This window comes from Tupaia chinensis, unplaced genomic scaffold, assembly GCF_000334495.1.
Source record: "Tupaia chinensis unplaced genomic scaffold, TupChi_1.0 Scaffold000355_1, whole genome shotgun sequence".
Lineage (NCBI taxonomy): Eukaryota > Metazoa > Chordata > Mammalia > Scandentia > Tupaiidae > Tupaia > Tupaia belangeri.
In genome coordinates, this window is record NW_006159850.1 from 14,767,677 (window position 1) to 14,786,031 (window position 18,355).

The 18,355-nt window shown below is 45.1% G+C and overlaps 1 long non-coding RNA gene across 2 annotated transcripts in view; it reads right to left on the reverse strand.

Annotated features, from left to right (window-relative positions):
• LOC102483659 (uncharacterized) overlaps nt 1-15,381 on the reverse strand; it is a 23,142-nt gene extending 7,761 nt beyond the window's left edge. Inside the window, exons 1-2 of one of the 2 annotated variants that reach the window (XR_335199.1) lie at nt 15,241-15,381; nt 11,377-11,495 (exon numbers count right to left, since the gene is read on the reverse strand). This is a non-coding gene — a long non-coding RNA (uncharacterized LOC102483659). Of the gene's footprint in view, nt 1-11,376; nt 11,496-11,831; nt 11,914-15,240 lie in introns of those variants that run through there. The other variant, XR_001370672.1, reaches the window with a different exon arrangement.
• Between the last annotated feature and the right edge of the window lie 2,974 nt (nt 15,382-18,355).

The following is an 18,355-nucleotide window of genomic DNA, read 5'->3' on the forward strand; positions in this document are numbered from 1 at the left end:
CTACAGCTGAGACTCCAGGACAGCTGTCTTTGCAAAACAGTAGGGAAGAGACAATGAAGTCACATCACGGGCTGGAACCAACCAAAAAGATTGCCTCTTTGGTACTGGCAGAATGATAACTCTATCTAGGGACTGGTTTCCAAAAGGGCCTCTTCAGATGCCACCATGAAGCTAGAGGAACGCAGCTAGTTCAGGAGCTACTGCAGCAGGGCATGGCAGGGAACAGCTTCCCCGGGTATAACCAATTTACTTTTATTGATTTTCAGATCAAAAGGATTCTGCTCACAAATCAAAAGATGCTTTTCCCTCCCTCCTACTAAGTCTGCATCTTCTCCCAGACACCTCACAAATCCTCCTTTGGTCTTGATTAGCCTGGATGCCTCTGGGTTGGAAATGAGGTGCAGCAGGGAAGAGATCTGGGCTGCATTAGTCAGGTTGGCATGTGTGTGCTTTGAGGTTTTTGGTGTGAGACCACGCGACTGAGTGATGAGAGGGCAGGGATCCTGGGTCCTGGAGGTAGTGTCTCCACCCACTTAGTTTGTAACCTTTTACAAGTCTCTTAAATTCTCTTAGGCTCACTTTTCCTCGATTATGAAATAGAGATAGGAACCACTCTAACTTATAGTTAAGGAGCCAGGATTTTAAAACTAAACACAGTTTGGCTCAATTTCCAATGCCTTCCCATGTGAACTCAGGAAGGCACCTCTTCTCTCTGAATCACCTTTTCTTCATCTAAAATATGGGTTTCCAGCAGTTTCGGCCTCTCAGAATCATTGTGAAAATAAAGCAATATGATGCACATTGTGTTCACCATTAATGCAGATCATGGCAAGATAATAAACACCACTTACTACTACTAAATGGAAATTTTGTAAGAACAAAACAGAACTGTGTGTAAAGCACTTTGAAAGCTACACAGGACTGGGACCAGCAGTTAGCGTAATGGCTATGTCGCTGGATTCCCGTGTAGTCGACCACGGTTCGAGTCCCGGACCTGGTGGCTTAAACTCATGCCAGATGTGTGTGCATGCATGCCCATGATCCTGAGAAGAGAAGGGAGGAGAAGGGATTGTGGCATGGCCATCTCCCCTAGGGGGTGATTTCTCACTTTCTGTCTCTCTGGCGAGCACACGCGCCCTATAGCAAAATACTCTCAAAAAAAAAAAAAAAAAAAACCCACAAGGACTAAGGAAACTAAAGGATATGGGGGCCAGCCCCATAGTCTAGTGGTTAAGAGAGCCAACAATGGTTTGGATTACAACCTGATAGCTTGAAAAACACACTGGGAATGAGCACATGCATGCCCCCAAATCCCAGCAAGATGGAAAAATGGAGGAGAAGGGACTGTAGTGTGATAGAGCCTACGGAGGGGGTGGTGGTGGTGCTTTCTCTCTTGTGGGCTCAAACACACATGCCCTTTAGCAAGTAAAAAACAACAACAAGAAAACAACAACTAAAAGATTTTGGAAATAAGTCTACCATATTTTTGGAGTTGGGGGTGAGGAAGGTCCTTCAAGAAGGGGTCTTAAGAAGACACTAAAATCAAAAGTAAGAAGTAAAATTATCTCTGTAAATTACATGGTTTGTTTATTTATAAGATATTTTCAAACCATATATTTATTTTATAAATATAACTATTTATGCTTATAATAAATATAAATATTTATTGAAATATTTAAAGGGGAAGGAAAGGAAGCATCCCCCTAGTAGGGTATGGCCATATATTCCTTTTTCCTCCATTTTTCTATCCCATCAGGATTTAGGGTACATATGTGCACCCAATGTGTTTTTCAAGCTGCTGGGGCCAGGATTCAAACCACGATGGACCATGTGAGATCTGACTCCCTAAACACAGGGCATAACTGCTGTACTACGGGGCCAGCCCACTGACATGATCTTATATGTAGAAAACAGTAAAGATTACACACACACACATATACACACACACACACACAGAGTTAGAATAAATAAATTCAACAAAGTTGCTGGACATAAAATCAATACACAAACTCAGCTGTGGACCAACTGCAATGGTGCAGTGGTGTGCAGTGCTCTGCAAGGCTGAAAGTCATATGGTAGATTGGGGGTTGATTCCCAGGTCAACCTATATATGCCAGGTGCATGGGCATGTGTCTGTGACCATGACTGGCTGGAAAGGTGGGGCAGATTGACAATGTGAGACACTGTTAAGAGTGCCTCTCTCTGTCTATCTCATGAAAGAAAGAAAGAAAAAGATTGTTAAAACTTCAAAAAAAATTGGTTGTGTTTTTATACACTAACAATGAACTATCTAAAAAGAAATTAAGACAGTCTTATTTACAGTAAGATCATAGAGAATAAAATACTTAGAAATAAGCTTAACCAATCAAATAAAAGACTAATGAAATTAGCATTTGTAGGGTAAAAGATGAAACACTAATGAAACAAATAAAGCAGACACAAATAAATGGGGAAATATTTACAATCATAGGTTGGAAGAGTCGTATTTTTAAAATGTTCTTACTACCCAAAATGACCTACAGATTCAATGCAATTCCTATAAAATTAGTGGCATTTTACAGGAGTGAAAAAAAAAATATTATACAATTCACATAAACCCACCAAAAACAACCCTGAATTGCCTATTTTGAGTAAAAAGAATGAAGCTAGAGTTATCACACTCCCTGGCTTGAAAATATATTAGAAAGCTATATGGTACTGGCATAAAACAGGTCTATAGACCAAAGAAACAGAATTGAGAGTCCAGAAATAAACCCACACATACATGGTCCACCTGTCTTTGACAAAGTTACAAAGGATGCACAATAGGGAAAGGTTAGAATCTTCAGAAATTATGTTGAGAAAAGAATATATGCATACACAAAATAACAAAATCAGACCCCTTTCTTACATCATACACAAAAAATAACTCAAAATGGACTAAAGACATAAACTAAGACCTGAAACCATAAAACACCTGAGAAAATCTTCTTGATATTGGCCTTGACAATGATCTCTTGGATATGACACCAAACACACAGGCAACAAAAGTAAAAATAGACAAGTGAAATCACATCAAATAAAAAACGTTCTGCACAGCGAAGGAGATAATCAATAGACTGAAAAGACAACCCACAGAATGGGTGAAAATATTTTCAAACCGTGTGTCTGAGAAAGGGTTAATATCCAAAATATGTCATTCCTGTAACTCAACAGCAACAAAATAAAACAAGCAAATAATCCAATTTAAAAATTGATAAAGGAAATGAGTAGATTTCTTCAAAGATGACATACAAATAGTGAGCTAACATTTGAAAAGATGTTCAACATCACTAATCATCAAGAAATGTAAATCAAAAACACAATGAAATATTACCTCGCACCTGTTAGGATAACTATTATTCTAAAAACTGAATGAATAAGAAGAAAACAACAAATGTAGGTGAAGATGTACAGAAAAGGGAGTCCTAGACACTGTTGGTAGGAATGTAAATTGGTACAGCCACTATGAAAACCAGTTTGGAGGTTCCTCAAAAATTGAAACTAGAAGTACCATATAATCCAACAATCCCAGCACTGGGTCTATATACAAAGGAAATAAAATCAGTATATAGAATAGATATCTGCACCCCATGTTCAGTGCAGTATTATTCATAATAGCTAAGACATGAAAACAACCAAAATGGCCATAGATGGATATATGGATAAAGAAAATGTGGTATATATACACAATGAAATACTATTCAGAATTTAAAAAGAAGGACATACTATTACTTGCAACAGCATAAATAAATCTAGAGGGCATTATGGTAAGTGAAATAAGCCAAGAACAGAAAGACAGGTACCTAATAAATAACCACTTATATAATCAGTCTAAAACAGTCAAATTCATAGAAGCAGAGACTGGAATGGTGGTTGCCATGGTCCGGAAAGGGAGAGATGTTAGTCAAAAAGCATAAAGTTTCAGTTATACAAGAAATAAATCCTAGAAAGCTATTTTACAATGTAACGGCTATATCTAACAATACTTTATTATATATATATATTTTTTTAATTGCTAAAAGAGTAGACCTGATGTTAAATATTTTTATTACAGCCGCTCCTCCTCACTTAATGACCTACCTGTTTAGTGACCTCTCAGACTTAAAGCCAGTACTCCATCACATGGAATCTCTTTTCTTAGTCTGTGAGTCTCAGGAACCCCCTTTCTCTTTGTCTCATCCCTGCAGTGGGTTAGCATTCACTATGTCAAGTGTGCATAATCATGCAAGGCTACATATTTAATTTATAAATTTTTACTTTATTGTGTACCCACAGTAGTATTCAGAATCAATATAAAGCAATTACACCAGATTTATTTTATTGTGTTGTGGTGTGTGTTGTCATGTCTCTGGTGTTTATCTAATGTATGCTTTTTGCATGGATAAAATTACATTATTCTAGTGTGGTGTCACATGATATCTATTGAAAAACATACACTGTACGGTACCACAGTACGACATAAGACATCTGCCTTTAAGCGCCTCACTTACTGACAAAGTCATTTAACAGCCTAGTCATAGAAATGGGACTCAGCTGTTAAGTGAGGAGTATCTGTATAATAGTATTATTATTAATATTAATAAAGAAATAGAGTAGGAGGAAACTGTTGGAGATGATGAGCAGGTTTGTGGCATAGATGATAGTGATGATTTCATAGCTGTGTGTGCTATCTCCAAACTCATCAAATTGTGTACATTAAAAATGCACAGCTTTCTGTATGTTAATCATACCTCGATAAAGCATTGGGGTTTTTTCAGTTTATTTTATTCACGATAGAGTGTGTGCATGTGCACAAGGGAGAGTCCCTGAACAGGTCTCATCACACTGCATTATTCTAGTGTGGTGTCACATGATATCTATTGAAAAACATACACTGTACGGTACCACAGTACGACATAAGACATCTGCCTTTAAGCGCCTCACTTACTGACAAAGTCATTTAACAGCCTAGTCATAGAAATGGGACTCAGCTGTTAAGTGAGGAGTATCTGTATAATAGTATTATTATTAATATTAATAAAGAAATAGAGTAGGAGGAAACTGTTGGAGATGATGAACAGGTTTGTGGCATAGATGATAGTGATGATTTCATAGCTGTGTGTGCTATCTCCAAACTCATCAAATTGTGTACATTAAAAATGCACAGCTTTCTGTATGTTAATCATACCTCGATAAAGCATTGGGGTTTTTTCAGTTTATTTTATTCACGATAGAGTGTGTGCATGTGCACAAGGGAGAGTCCCTGAACAGGTCTCATCACACTGCAATCCCCCTTCCTCTAGCCCTCCAGGTCATCAGGATCTTAGACATATGCATATTTACCTTACCCTGACTATGCCAGCAAAGCTGGGCCAATAAAGAGGTTGGAAGTCATAAGAGAAATTTAGGTAGCGCCACTGTTTGGGAGGCTGGAAGCTATGTAGTGGGGTGGGGGAGGGGCAGTTCATTTGTGCACACTGAGCGAGGCTGCAGGTGCCTGTAATCCTAGCTAACTGGGCAGCTGGGGAGGAGGCTCACAATCAGTGAAATCCTGTCTTTGTCACTTTCTCTCTCTCTCCCTCCTTCTCTCTCTCTCATACAGAAAATAAAGAACTTCGACCAGCAAAGGAGAAGAGAAATGCCAGACAAAGCGAAGGCAGGCAGAAAATCAATCTCTGGAGAATGATGGAGCAGTGCAGATTACAGACGGCTCTGGTTGCTGTACCAGACTACTCGGGCTCTATTATATAGACATGTTCGTCTGAGAAGTTCAATAAGGGGTTATTACTTTTTGGAAAATAGTCTCAAGTCAAAATTGTTAAGAACCACAGCCACAATTTCATAAATATATATAGGTCATATACAAGTATGTATTGCACAGATAATATTTGAAGAGAATTCAAAAAGTTTGTGGAGAAATGGAATTAAAGTAGCAGCTTTTGGTACAAAAAATTTTGAAGTCTACATGTAGCTTTTCATAATACATACTTTCTATGAATTTTTTGAAGGTCTATTTATATAATGTATGTATAAAAAAGCTTTCTAAAAGATTGGAATAGGGGGAACCAGCAGTTAGCGTAATGGCTATGTCGCTGGACTCCCACGTAGTCGACCGCGGTTGGCGTCCTGGACCTGGTGGCTTAAAACTCACGCCGGGCACGTGTGCGTGCGTGCCCATGATCCCGAGAGGAGAATGGAGGAGAAGGGATTGCGGCGTGACCATCCCCCCTGGGGGGTGATTTCTCGCTTTCTGTCTCTATGTCTCTCTCTGTCTGCCTGGCGAGCACACACGCCCTATAGTGAAAACCTCTCAAAAAAAAAAAAAAAAAAAAAGATTGGAATAGGGATCAGTGGATGGCGTGATGGCTAAGGCACTGGACTCCCACATGGCTAATCATGGTTCAAGTCCCAAACCCAGCAACTGAAAATCACACCAGGTATGTGCACATGCATGCCCAAAATCCTGAGAGGAGGATGAAGGAGAAGGGACTGTGGCATGGCCTTACCCCCTGGGGGCTATTTCTCACTTTTTCTCTCGCTCTCTCCGTCTCTCTCTCTCTCTGGCAAGCACACACGTCTATGGCGAAAACCTTAAAAAAGAAAAGGTTGGTATGAGCTAAAATGGCTGACACGAATTGAAGATTTATTACATTCTGAGTATTCTTCATGCAGTATTTCATTTTATTCCCATGACAACCCATTAAGACAAACATTATTATCATCCTTGCTTTGTGGATGAAAACTGTAGTATCTTGAGCACATTCTCACATTAGTAAGCAGCAACGGCCAGTTTTAAGCCTTGCTTGGGTCTGTTTAACTCCAAAGTCTATCTTCATAACCAAAATGACTCACACCAAAAGTCAACAGTGTCTACTTTGGGACTAGCAGTTAGTGTAATGGCTATGTCGCTGGACTCCCACGTAGTCGACTATGGTTTAAGTCTTGGACCCAGTGGCTTAAACTCACACCAGGCGCGTGCACGTGCGTGCCCAAGATCCTGAGAGGAGAATGGAGGAGAAGGGATTGCGGTGTGGCCATCCCCCCTGGGGGGTGATTTCTCACTTTCTGTCTCTCTCTCTGTCTGGCGAGTGCACGCACCCTATAGCAAAAACCTCTCAAAACAAACAAAAAAACAAAAAAAAAAAACAGTGCCTACTTTTAGGTGGAGCAATCACAAGGAACTATTTTTTATTTTATATATTTTTTATGTTTGTTTTTTATTTACTGGGTCGTTGGGAAAGTCATTTCTATGCAAAAATACGTCATGACTTTCCCAATGACCCAATAGTTCTTCCAAGAGGAGAAAGACAGAGAGAGATAAAGACATGCCCAACAGGGTCCTGGCAAGGTGACATACCCCCGACTGCAGCCAGCCCTGTCATGGGCACATACACGTCTCCATGAACCTGAGCCCTCCCCCGTGGGCTGGTCTCACAGAATGTCATGTTTTATGACTGTGCCAACGTCCAATCACCTGTTTTGTACTTTTTTGCTATTATAAAATATAACACACTTAGAAAGTTGTGCATAAAACATAAATTTGCAGCTTAGAAAACTGTAGAATAAAGCTCATGTAATCACCTCAGCGCTCCAAAGCCCTGCCTGATCGTCCCATCCTCCCTACCAGCAGGTGACCATCCTCCTCCCTGCCAAGTTGTCATGCCCCTGTCTTTCTTTAAAATCACTACCTAGTCCTGGGTCTCTAAATAACGTACTTTAATTCTGCTCTGGTTGAATGTTATATAAATGGAAGGTACAGTCTGAATTCTGTTGGGCCTGGCTCCTTTCACTCAACAATATGTTTTTAAGAAAGTAGGGACCAGCAGTTAGCGTAATGGCTATGTCACTGGACTCTCATGTAGTGGACCATGGTTCGAGTTCTGGACCCGGTGGTTTAAACTCACCGGCATGTGTGCGTGTGTGCCCAAGATCCCAAGAGGTATATATATATATATAAAAACATTAGTGTTATGTTTTAAGCCTGGGATCACACAAGACCCTTCAGAGCCTGACTCAGTTGATACCTTCAAAGCAGGATTGAACCACCTTAAAAAACAGGATTTGGGGGCCAGTAGGTGGCATAATGGTTAAGGTGCTAGATTCCCACATGGGTGACTGCAGTTAAAGTCGTGGACTTAGACTTAAGTCGGCTTGAAACTCATGCCGGGTGCATGAGTTTGTGCCTGGGATTGTGGGGTGACCAACACCCCTAAGGAGTGATTTCTCACTTTCTCTCTCCCTGTCTCTGTGTCTCCAGTGAGTGCATGAGCCCTATAAATCTAAAAAAAGGCAGAATCTGTTCCTTTCAAAGCCAGAGCCAGCAAAAGGAAGGGTCAAGGCCCATAGCTTCTCCCTATTGTCCCCACTCGCTCATGCCAGGCTCAGAGCTGCCCTTCTACCAGGCCAGCTCAACCAGCTGCAGCTAAACGGATTATCTGATTCACTGCCAAGTTTCCGATCACTGCCTGGGTCATCAGTAGTGCTCTGCACAGTGGACCCTGCAGATCTGGGTCTGAGGGAACTGGCTATGCCCCTGGGACCTACCTGGCTTCTCTCCTCATGGACAGCCCCAGATGCCTCCAACTTGGGAGATCTATGGAATACCCCTCCTTTTTCCTCCTCTTTTTCTTTTCTACCAAAAAAATATATTTTTTGATGGAAAATTTTCAAACCTATACCAAAGTGCAAAGAACAGTACAATAACCCCCTAAATAACCATTATCCAACTTCAACAATGATCTGTTTTATCTCTTATTCTTACCTGACTCTTTCTACACCCCCACCTAATTTTTTCCCTATTCTTAACGGATTTTTTTTTGGGGGGGAGAGGTTTTTGCTATAGGGCATGTGCGCTCGCCAGAAAGACAGAGAGAGACAGAGACAGAAAGTGAGAAATCACCCGACAGGGGGGATGGCCATGCTGTAATCCCTTCTCCTCCATTCTCCTCTCGGGATCTTGGGCATGCACGCACAAGCGCCCGGCATGAGTTTAAGCCATCAGGTCCAGGACTCGAACTGCGGTCAGCTACATGGGAGTCTAGCAACACAGCCATTATACTAACTGCTGGTCCTCAGTACCTCATATTTTCAAGATATATACTGAAGTACTGACAAATGATAAATCTTGAATTTGCTTCAAAATAATCCATTAAGGGATCACGCAAGACTATATTTCATTTATAAATTTGTACTTTATTGTGTACCCATAGCAGTATTCAGAATAAATAAAAATAATTATGCTGAATTTGTATTATTCTATTGTTGTGTGTTTTGTCACTTTCTGGCATTTGTCTAATGGATATGTTTTTAAAAATTATTTATTTAATTTTTTGTTATTATTTATTTTTAAAATTTGATCAGAGAGAGACAGAGAGTAAGACAAAGGGAAAATGAGAAAGCAAGCCACCAGGTCCGGGACTCAAACCATAGTCAGCCGTGTGGGAGTGCAGCACCTTAACCACCACGCCACCTGCTGGCCCCTAATGAATACTTCTTATACAGATAGAATTACGTATTGCAGTGTGGTGTTACGTGATATCTATTGAACAATACATACCCTATGGCGCCACAACACACCACAAGACAGTCACTTTAGGCTCATCTTTCATCTACCAATTAGCTTAACAATCTAGTTGTAGAAAAGGAACTCGGTTAATTCAGGAGTGCCTGTAAATAGCATTGCGACATGTTTCTCTTACGATCTTTCCTCTGAGAATGTCTGCATGTTCAGTCTCATTTACGAAAAGAGAGGAGGTCCATTCACATGTGCTGCTAAAACAGTGTTCCACAGGTTGGGATCACATGGGAGGCTCAGGATCAATTCATGGTCCAACTTAAAGCCGAGGTGCCGTGGCAAGTCCCTGTAATCCTAGCAACTGTCCAGGCTGAGACAGGAAGATCAGGAGTCAAGGCTGACCTGGGCAACAGAGCAAGCAAGTCCCTGTCTGTTCCGATCTCTCCTCACACCATAGAACGACGCTAATCTTAGCCAAAATGAGGACCCGCGACCCTACTTCTCACACTTGTGACTAAGCTCCCAGGAGCGTCCAGGAGTTGGGGGAGAGGGAGAATGTTCACTCAGGCCTCCTCGGATTCAGCTATCACCCTCACCCTCATTGCTGGTGACCGTGCAGTTGCAGCAGCTTTCCGGCTAGCTCTGTGGCCATATCCACAGCACCAAAATCATCTCACTGAGCCACACCTTTGGAGACCCTCTCGGCTTGGATTGGCTTTACCATACAGTCCTTCCTTGTTCCAGAGCCCACCCAGGAAATGGGGCAGGAGTCACTGTGACTGTTAGATTCCACAAAGCAATCTAAGCGTTTTCCGCCACATCTCCAGTCTTAACCCGGACTCGGTCAAGGGAGCAGAGTACAGGGCCGTCTCCATGAGCCACTAACACCCACGCATTTACTGGTTTTTCCTCCAACAGCCCATGAAATCTTCATAAACTTAGGGCTAAAGAACCCTTGTTCTTAGTTATCCAACACGCACTCACCTTTATCTACACCATGGGCTCCGTTTGTTGCCAGCGCTTTTGGACAAATCCTGGAGGTGTCACCCCTTTCTGTCGTGTCACATCCCTCACTATGGCTATCCCATTGCACAAGTCCAGGGACGGCTGTGCATACAACTGGGGTAGACTTATGCAGGCATGACCCGAACAGCTCTATGCCTGTCCCCAGCGGTTCGTGTGTGGCAGAGAAATGACCACCATGCGGTCTGAGTGGGGAGGGAGAGCTGATACACGGGAAGTAACATCAGTTAATGCTTCAAGAATATCATCTTGCCACTTACTGGATCTCCAGAGGGTGAGCCTAGACACTACTAGGAAGTTGGAGACAGAGGATTAAAGGTGAGCACAACCTTCCTCTCCCTGCTTTACCGTAGCTCCTCTCCAATGGCATCACCTTGGTTTACCAAAGAAAACCCCAACATGCCTCCTCTGAGCCCCAGCCAACCAGGAATCCAAGAGGATAAACTGGAGGTGTCATCAGCGTGACCTTGTGTTTCCTTCTCGGAAAGAGGGAAGCACCGGGGGCGGGCACCACGGTGTGCATGGATAAAGTCAACTCTCAATGAGCTCCCAAACACCAGCAAAAATTTGAAAAAAACCCTCTTAGAACTTACCTGGTGTCTGGTCTGTCCCCAGTTCCCAGGTTCTAAAATTCAGCCAGTTACCATGGCAGCTGCTGCCCGATTGAAATGTTCCCATTTATAGACACTGGCTGTGAGCATCTGAATCTGATAAGGCCTGGTTATCCAAGCAGGGTGTCGCTCCCCAAGACACAAAGAATGCTTCGTCTAAGAAACAGAGCCCCAGCCTCAGCACCCATTCTCCACGTGGCCACGAGCAGACGGCCCCCCAGCACTTACGGTGTCTACTGCATTAGTTCATTCACTCAGGGATATGGGGCCGCTCCTCTGTGTCAGGACAGGTACATAGCGAGCGATGCCAGGTCGCTGTGGTCACCAAGGCAGTTCAGTCGTGACAGCTGGGAAGAAAATGGAGAATTGTAACAACACAGTGTGATAAAAAGGGTGAGAACAGAAGGCACCAGACCAGGGAGAAGGATCGTCGATGTTTTCAAGGTGAAACCTAAGCTGTATCTTTTTTTTTTAAGAACTATTTATTTTCATTTTATTTATTATTATTATATTTTTAATCTGCTATAGGGTGCTTGTGCTCAGCAGACAGAGAGGCAGAGGTGGGGGGGGGGCGGGGAAAGCAAGCCACCAGGTCCAGGACTTGAACCATGAGGGAGTCTAGTGCCTTAACCACCACGCGCCTGCTGGCCAAAGCTGTATCTTAAAGGATGAGCAGAACTTACCTGGGAGAGGTGGGGAGTGGAGAGGAAGAAAGGAAAGCTGCACATGCAAAAGCTCAGAAGCTAGGACAGTCTTCAGGGCACCACAGGAGTTCCATGACTGGAGAATGAGGGTGAAAGAGGAGAAATGCAGCCTCTGGTTACTTGGCTCCCGTCCAAAATCAAACAGCCCAGGAAGTGACAGGACTAGCTAAAAGGAGGCTGTGTGTGGGGAAGGAAAGGCAGTGTACCCAGAGGAGAGCTAAAAGGGGAGAGGAAGAGACACCTTCCACAGCCCCCAAGGACCGGCAGAGCAATGGAACTGGACATCCTTCCCACCCCTCGACTCCTCTGAGAGTCACTGTTGCTTAGACCCACTGGGACATGACATTCAACTTTCAAAATGTTGCCCCTTCTAGTGGGTGAATAACACATTATTGCACACCAACCTGGGCTTGGCACTGTGCTCAGTATTCACATGCAAAATTTATTTATTGGGGTGGGGGGAAGCAGATAGTGGTTATGTCGCCGGACTCCCACATGGTCGACTGTGGTTCGAGTTCCAGACCCAGCAGCTTGAAAATCACACCAAGCACAGCCGTGCAGTGGCAGTGGAGGAAACCAGCCTAAGCCGGCTGAGCAGTAAGTCACATAAACCTTTTCTGCCAACTTCTGATTCTCCACAGAGAGCTACTTAAAGGAGGGTGAGGACATGCGAAGCCCAACACCTAGTGAGAATCCATCTACGTCTGAGGTGGGCCCGGCCCTGCTCCTTTAAGTGAAGTGCCTCTGCTCCAACCTCTCCTTCCAGCCTAACAACTAGTGAGCTTCCACACATCGAGTGTCTAGACGGGTCTAGGTGCACGGTCGTGAAACATCTGAATACTTTCAGAGTCATAGAAAACCTCAATCCCCACTGAACTACAAAAAGGGAGAAACTCATCTTCAAAAATCTAAACTTAAATCTCTTTCTGTGGATGCCATGTTGCAAAGCACAGTAGTAGAGGAGAAACTGGCGTAGAAATACCTCACAGTAAAGTGATGCATATGAACTTAAAGCTGTAGAAAAAAGTTTCATTGACAAAAGTGCTGTTTGCTTGGTGAGCATCAGGGAAATAGAATGCAGAAACACTGTGGGCCATCTCCTCTCGCATGCCTCTAATGCTCAGAATGAACTCCAAGGAAGTAGGAGGAAAAGTATAATCCATCAGATAACCAGAAAACACCACAGGGGGACCAGCAGGTGGCATGGTGGTTAAGGGCGCTGGACTCCCACATGGCTGACCACGGTTCAGGTCCTGGACCTGGCAGTTTGCTTTCTCACTTTCTCTCTATCACTCTGTCACTCTCTGATCAACTTTTTTTTAAGTAAATAAATAAATAAAGTTAAATAAAATAATTATTTACAAAAATGGGGTCATCTGAGCTGAGACCCGAGGGAAGTAAAGAAGTGAACTACGTGGAAATCTGGAGGAAGAACACCTCATACCAAGGGAACAGCTAGTGCAAACGCCTGGTGTGGGCCTGTCACTGGGGTGTGCCATCTGTGAGGCTGGGGGAGCAGAAGCGAGGGCAAAGCCAGAGCAGGAGGAGGCGAGGTCTGAGCGGCGACAGGGAGTCCCATCGTTATCATAGAAATGCCACAAAGTAGAGTACTATTCTCACATTGCAGATGAAGAAATCGAGGTTAAGGACTATGCCTAGGTCCCAACCTTTTTTTAAAGAACTATTTAATTTTTATTTATTATTATTATTTTTTAATTTTCTATAGGGTATGTATGCTCACCAGAGAAAGAAAGAGAGAAAGTGAGAAAGCAAGCTGCCAAGTGTAGGACTCAAACTGTAGTCAGTGTGGGAGTCCAGCACACCAACCACCTGCTGACTCCACTTTTCTTTCCCCAGAGGACACATGCACTCACCAGAAAGAGAATGGAAGAGAGAGAAAGAGAGAGAGAGAGAAGAGAAAGCAAGAAAACACTACCTATGGGACATGACCACACCACAATCCCTTCTCCTCCCTTTTTCCCTTTCAGGATTTTAGGCACACATGCATACACACCGAGCATGTTTTCCAAGCTGCCAGGTCCAGGACTTGAACCAAGACAGTCAGCTATGTGGATCTAGCTCATATGACCATCAAGCCATGGACTGCCCCCCATAAAAACTTTCTCTAGATTGAGCTGAGATTACAGGGTCTCTAGTCAAGGTGCTGTATATAACTTAGGTCAACACAGTTTCTGCCTTCCCAAAGTTCATCCCAAGCCCCAGCGACTCCACATTGACAAATGTAAGGGGATCCTCAAGGACTTAAGCAGAGACCCGGCTGCTATGTTTACAATAACAAGTGGCCAGAAGCAGTACCTTCTCCCCAACAGCAGAGGATCTGCATGTAAAGAAGTGACACAGGTATGCAAGGGGCATATCAAGCATGCCCATTCCAAAAGACTTTGTAGAAGAGTGTGCAGTGACATGGAAAGACAGTCAAAATATGTCATTGACACCGAGCAATACACACAGTCGGATTCCGTTTTTGTAATAAACAATGCGTAAATACATGCAGAGGCAAAGCGCTGGAAGGAAATAAGCCAGATGTCAGCAATGGCTAACCCCGGGGTGGGATGTGGGTGGTTTTTCTTCCTTTTGCTTAGTAACATTTACAACAATGAATAGAAATTATGTTTGCAGAGAAAAGGTTTGCATGTGCATACACACATGCACGCACACCCACCCACCCACAGCTGACCAGAAGGTGTCTCAGGTTGACTGACCACGACGTGTGAGCAGCTGAGCTCCTCTGGCCCCCACTCGGCTCCGCAGCATGTACAGAAAGAGAGGTTCTGCACATCCCCATTAGAATCACATTCGGGTTTGACACCCCCATAATGAGGCAGCTCCCTGGCTGGATCTGGAATATCTGGGGTATACTGGCAGCCTCACCTCGGTCCTCAGTGAAGACCTCACGACACAAAGCTGGAGGATGGGGGGCCTTGCAGCCAAGTGGTGGCAGCACGTCGGCCAGAGTGCTGGTGCATTGGGGCAATTAGCTCGACTTGTCAAAGGGCCTGCTGCTATTTTAAAAACCTTTCCAACACGTGGATTTCACAAAGGATTCCAGGAGCCTTCCATCCACCCAAGGCTTTACGAAGGCAAATGGGCCAATTAATAATCAGTGGAAAACACCCAGAACTTTAGGGAATGATGTTCCCACCCCCACCCCCACAGCCACCTCTGACTTAATTTGCTATCCTTTGTTTTGGAGATGGGAGGGGAGTGAGCCAAGCAGAACTTTATCATTCATATCCCTTTTTTTTTTTTCACCCTAAAAAATACCTGGAGTCCCTCACTAGCCGGGCTGTCAGGTGGTGGGAGGTGAGGGGAGGGGAGCATTTCAGCCTAGAGGCTTCAGAGCTAATCTGCTGGTCCTGCCACTCACCAGCATGGGATCTTGGGAGGGCTACTTCACTTCTCCGTGCCTCAGTGTCCTCATTTGTAACAACAGGGATGCCATACGTGGCCATGCTTCCAGGGCTGTTGTCTTCAGTCAAAGGTTAGCAAATCACGGCTTCAGACCGTCTGGCGCACCTCCTGCTTTGGCAATAAAGTTTTGTTGGAACACAACTGCATACACTCATTTACATATTGTCATGGCTGCCTCTGTGCTACCGTGGCAGAGTTGAGCAGCTTTGACAGAGTCTGCACGGTCCACTAAGTCCGGATTGTTTATTATCTGGTTCTTTACAGAAAATGTTGCCACTCTCACCTTGGGTCCGACTCTCAGAAGCAGAGCTTGACACGAGAACCAGGGTTCAAATGACTGCTCCAGGAAACGCTGCCAGCAGAAACCAGTCAGGGAGCAGGGGAACCGAGACGGTGAAGGAAAGGCCGAGACAGGGATGGAAGGGAGGCCAAGCTAGGGCAGGTGTCAGCCAAATCCCAGCCCCGACCGGCCCCGCCCATGGGAGCACATCCAGGTCCCTCGCAGGTGAAGTGATTCCGGTGGTCCCTGAAGAAGGCAGCAGGTGTGAGCTGGTAGAAGCGGAGTCCACAGACGCTGAGGGGGATGGCCGACACCTGTAGCAGGGATTCGAGGGGAGCCAGGCCGAGCTCTGATGGAGTTTGCCTGGGCTGTGAATGATGGTTCCCACTTAGCAAGCATTTCCAGGGACAAGACAACGTGCTCAGGACTTTCCATGTGCTGCAGTGCAGGCTCCTCGGCCCGGCCTTAGAGGTGGGAAACTGAGCATGAGGTCACACAAGTGGGCGCTCAGCCCACCCTAGAAGGCACACATTAAGAGGGAGCTGCAAGTCGGGCCACGACTGAGTCCTGGGGACCTCAGTGGTTGGAGAGGCGAGCATGTAACTGGAAGAACGTCTACCAGAGCCCCAGCCAATGTTCCTGCCAGGGAGGGCAGAGGAGGCTCTGGGAGGAACCCTGAAGGAGGAATGGGAGTTGCCAGGTGGGGGAGGAGCTTTCCACACAGGACACACACGTACAAAGGCAGGCAGCAGCCTGGCCACCTCAGGGAGTTTGGTGTTGGTGGAAGAAGGCCCAAGAGGTGGTAGGGAAGATGAGGCCCAAGGCATGGGAGGCCAATGCAGAGAACAAGTCCTCGGCGATGGCAAGCCAGGGACAATGTAGGTAGCAGTGCCACATTTGGGCTGGCCTTCAGGAAGCTTACCCTGGTTTTGATTGGGAGTACAACTTGGAGAACAGAGGCCAGAGGTGGCCAGCTGGGCGGAGCCTGCTGCAGCTGTCCGGCCGGTGAGGGCCCCAGTGGTGCAGTCCGTGGGCTGCCCACTGGTGCGGGGCAGGCTTTGCTAACTGACCTCCAGACCCAGCAGCAGGGGGAAGAGAACAGGGCGTATGCCTGATGAGCAGCTGGTGCCTGGGCACAGAGGCCTGCAGAGCGACTACCTGCAAAGGCATAAAGCCAGATGTCACCAACCCTCTGGGCACCACCTTGAGGAGCAGTCCCCCACCCCCACTGTCCTAACTGACTCCCAGATTTCCTGTCTTTCCAGTGCTGTTATCACAGAGGTTTAGACTCACATCAGGGAGAGAGGCAGCTCACTGACCTGACCTCGAAGCGCTGGGAGCCCTCAGGTGGGGATCGCAGTATTCATTACCAGCTCCTTCATCCCCTAAAGAATCTATTTATGCATTTCCTTTGGTCCCAGGCCCTGAAGCTTCCAAGCTTCATCCTTTGTGATTACAAATCTCTCTGTCTCTCTTTCTCTCTTGCACTCACACGCACACACACACACATGCACACGTTCCACAGTTCCTCCGATTCCACCACTCAGAGATTCATTCCCTTGGTCCAGCCTCCCGGGAGAAGGAGGGTGCAATACATGAAGTCACCAACACCTTAGTGCGAATTTCCTAATCAGTTTCTTCCCTCTGCAGTAACCAGGTGTCAACGTATTTGAAAGAAAGCATTTGAAGGGAAAGGTTACTGAAAAGAGATGGAATAGCAGGGGAGAAAGTGCTAGCAGGGAAGAAGCAACTCTCCTTCCCACCCCATCTTGGTCCACCTGGTGCCCTTGGTCTGTCCTATCTGGCTGGATCTGAAAAGGGCCCGATCGTACATGTCTGCAGCCCTGCCACTGTGGTGCAGAAGCAGTCAAGGACAACAAGGAAAGGAATGTGTGTTTGTGTTTCAATGGAACTTTATTTATGGACTGGCCCTCTAATGCAGCAGATAAGCACAGTGCAGAGGAAGTTGGATCTCACATGGCTGAGGGTTCAAGTCCCAGCCTTGGAGGCTTGAAAAACCATACTGGGTATGTACACATATGCCCAAGACCTTTAAGGGATGGAGAATTGGAGAAAAAAGGATTGCAGCATGCCCAGTCCCTTTGAGGGGGTGGGGAGGCTCTGTTTTGCATGCCGTTGAGCTCTGGCATTACAAAATAATAAGTTTTGGGACCAGCAGGTGGCGTGGTGGTTAAGGTGTTGGACACTCTCATATGGTCGACCATGGTTCAAGTCCCAGACCTGGTGGCTTGCTTTCTCACTTCCTCTGTGTGTGTGTTGTGGGGGGGGTATGTCCGGTCAGATTTAAATAAATGAATGAATAGATAAAATTAAAGAGATAATTCTTTCAAAATAATAAGTTTTATGGGACCAGTAGTTGGTGTAATTGTTACGTCGCTGGACTCCCACAGAGTCAGTGGTTTGAATCCCAGACCTGGTGGCTTAAAATTCAATCTAGGCACATGTACATGCATGCCCAAAATCCCAAGAGGAGAATAAAGAAGGGATTGCAGCATGGCCATCCTGCCCAGGGGATGACTTCTCTCTTTCTGTCTCTGTCTCTCCGGCGAGTGCCCACACGCTATAGCAAAAATCTCTCTAAAAAAACAGTGACTAACGGACACAGAAATTCGGATTTCATATAGTTTTCACAAAATATTATTCAGCTTTCAATTTCTTCCAACCATTTACAGGTGTAAAAGCCATGGGAGCTTGGGAACCAGCAGTTAGTGTAATGGCTAACTCCCACGTAGTTGACCACAGTTCACGTCCTGGACCCGGTGGCTTAAAA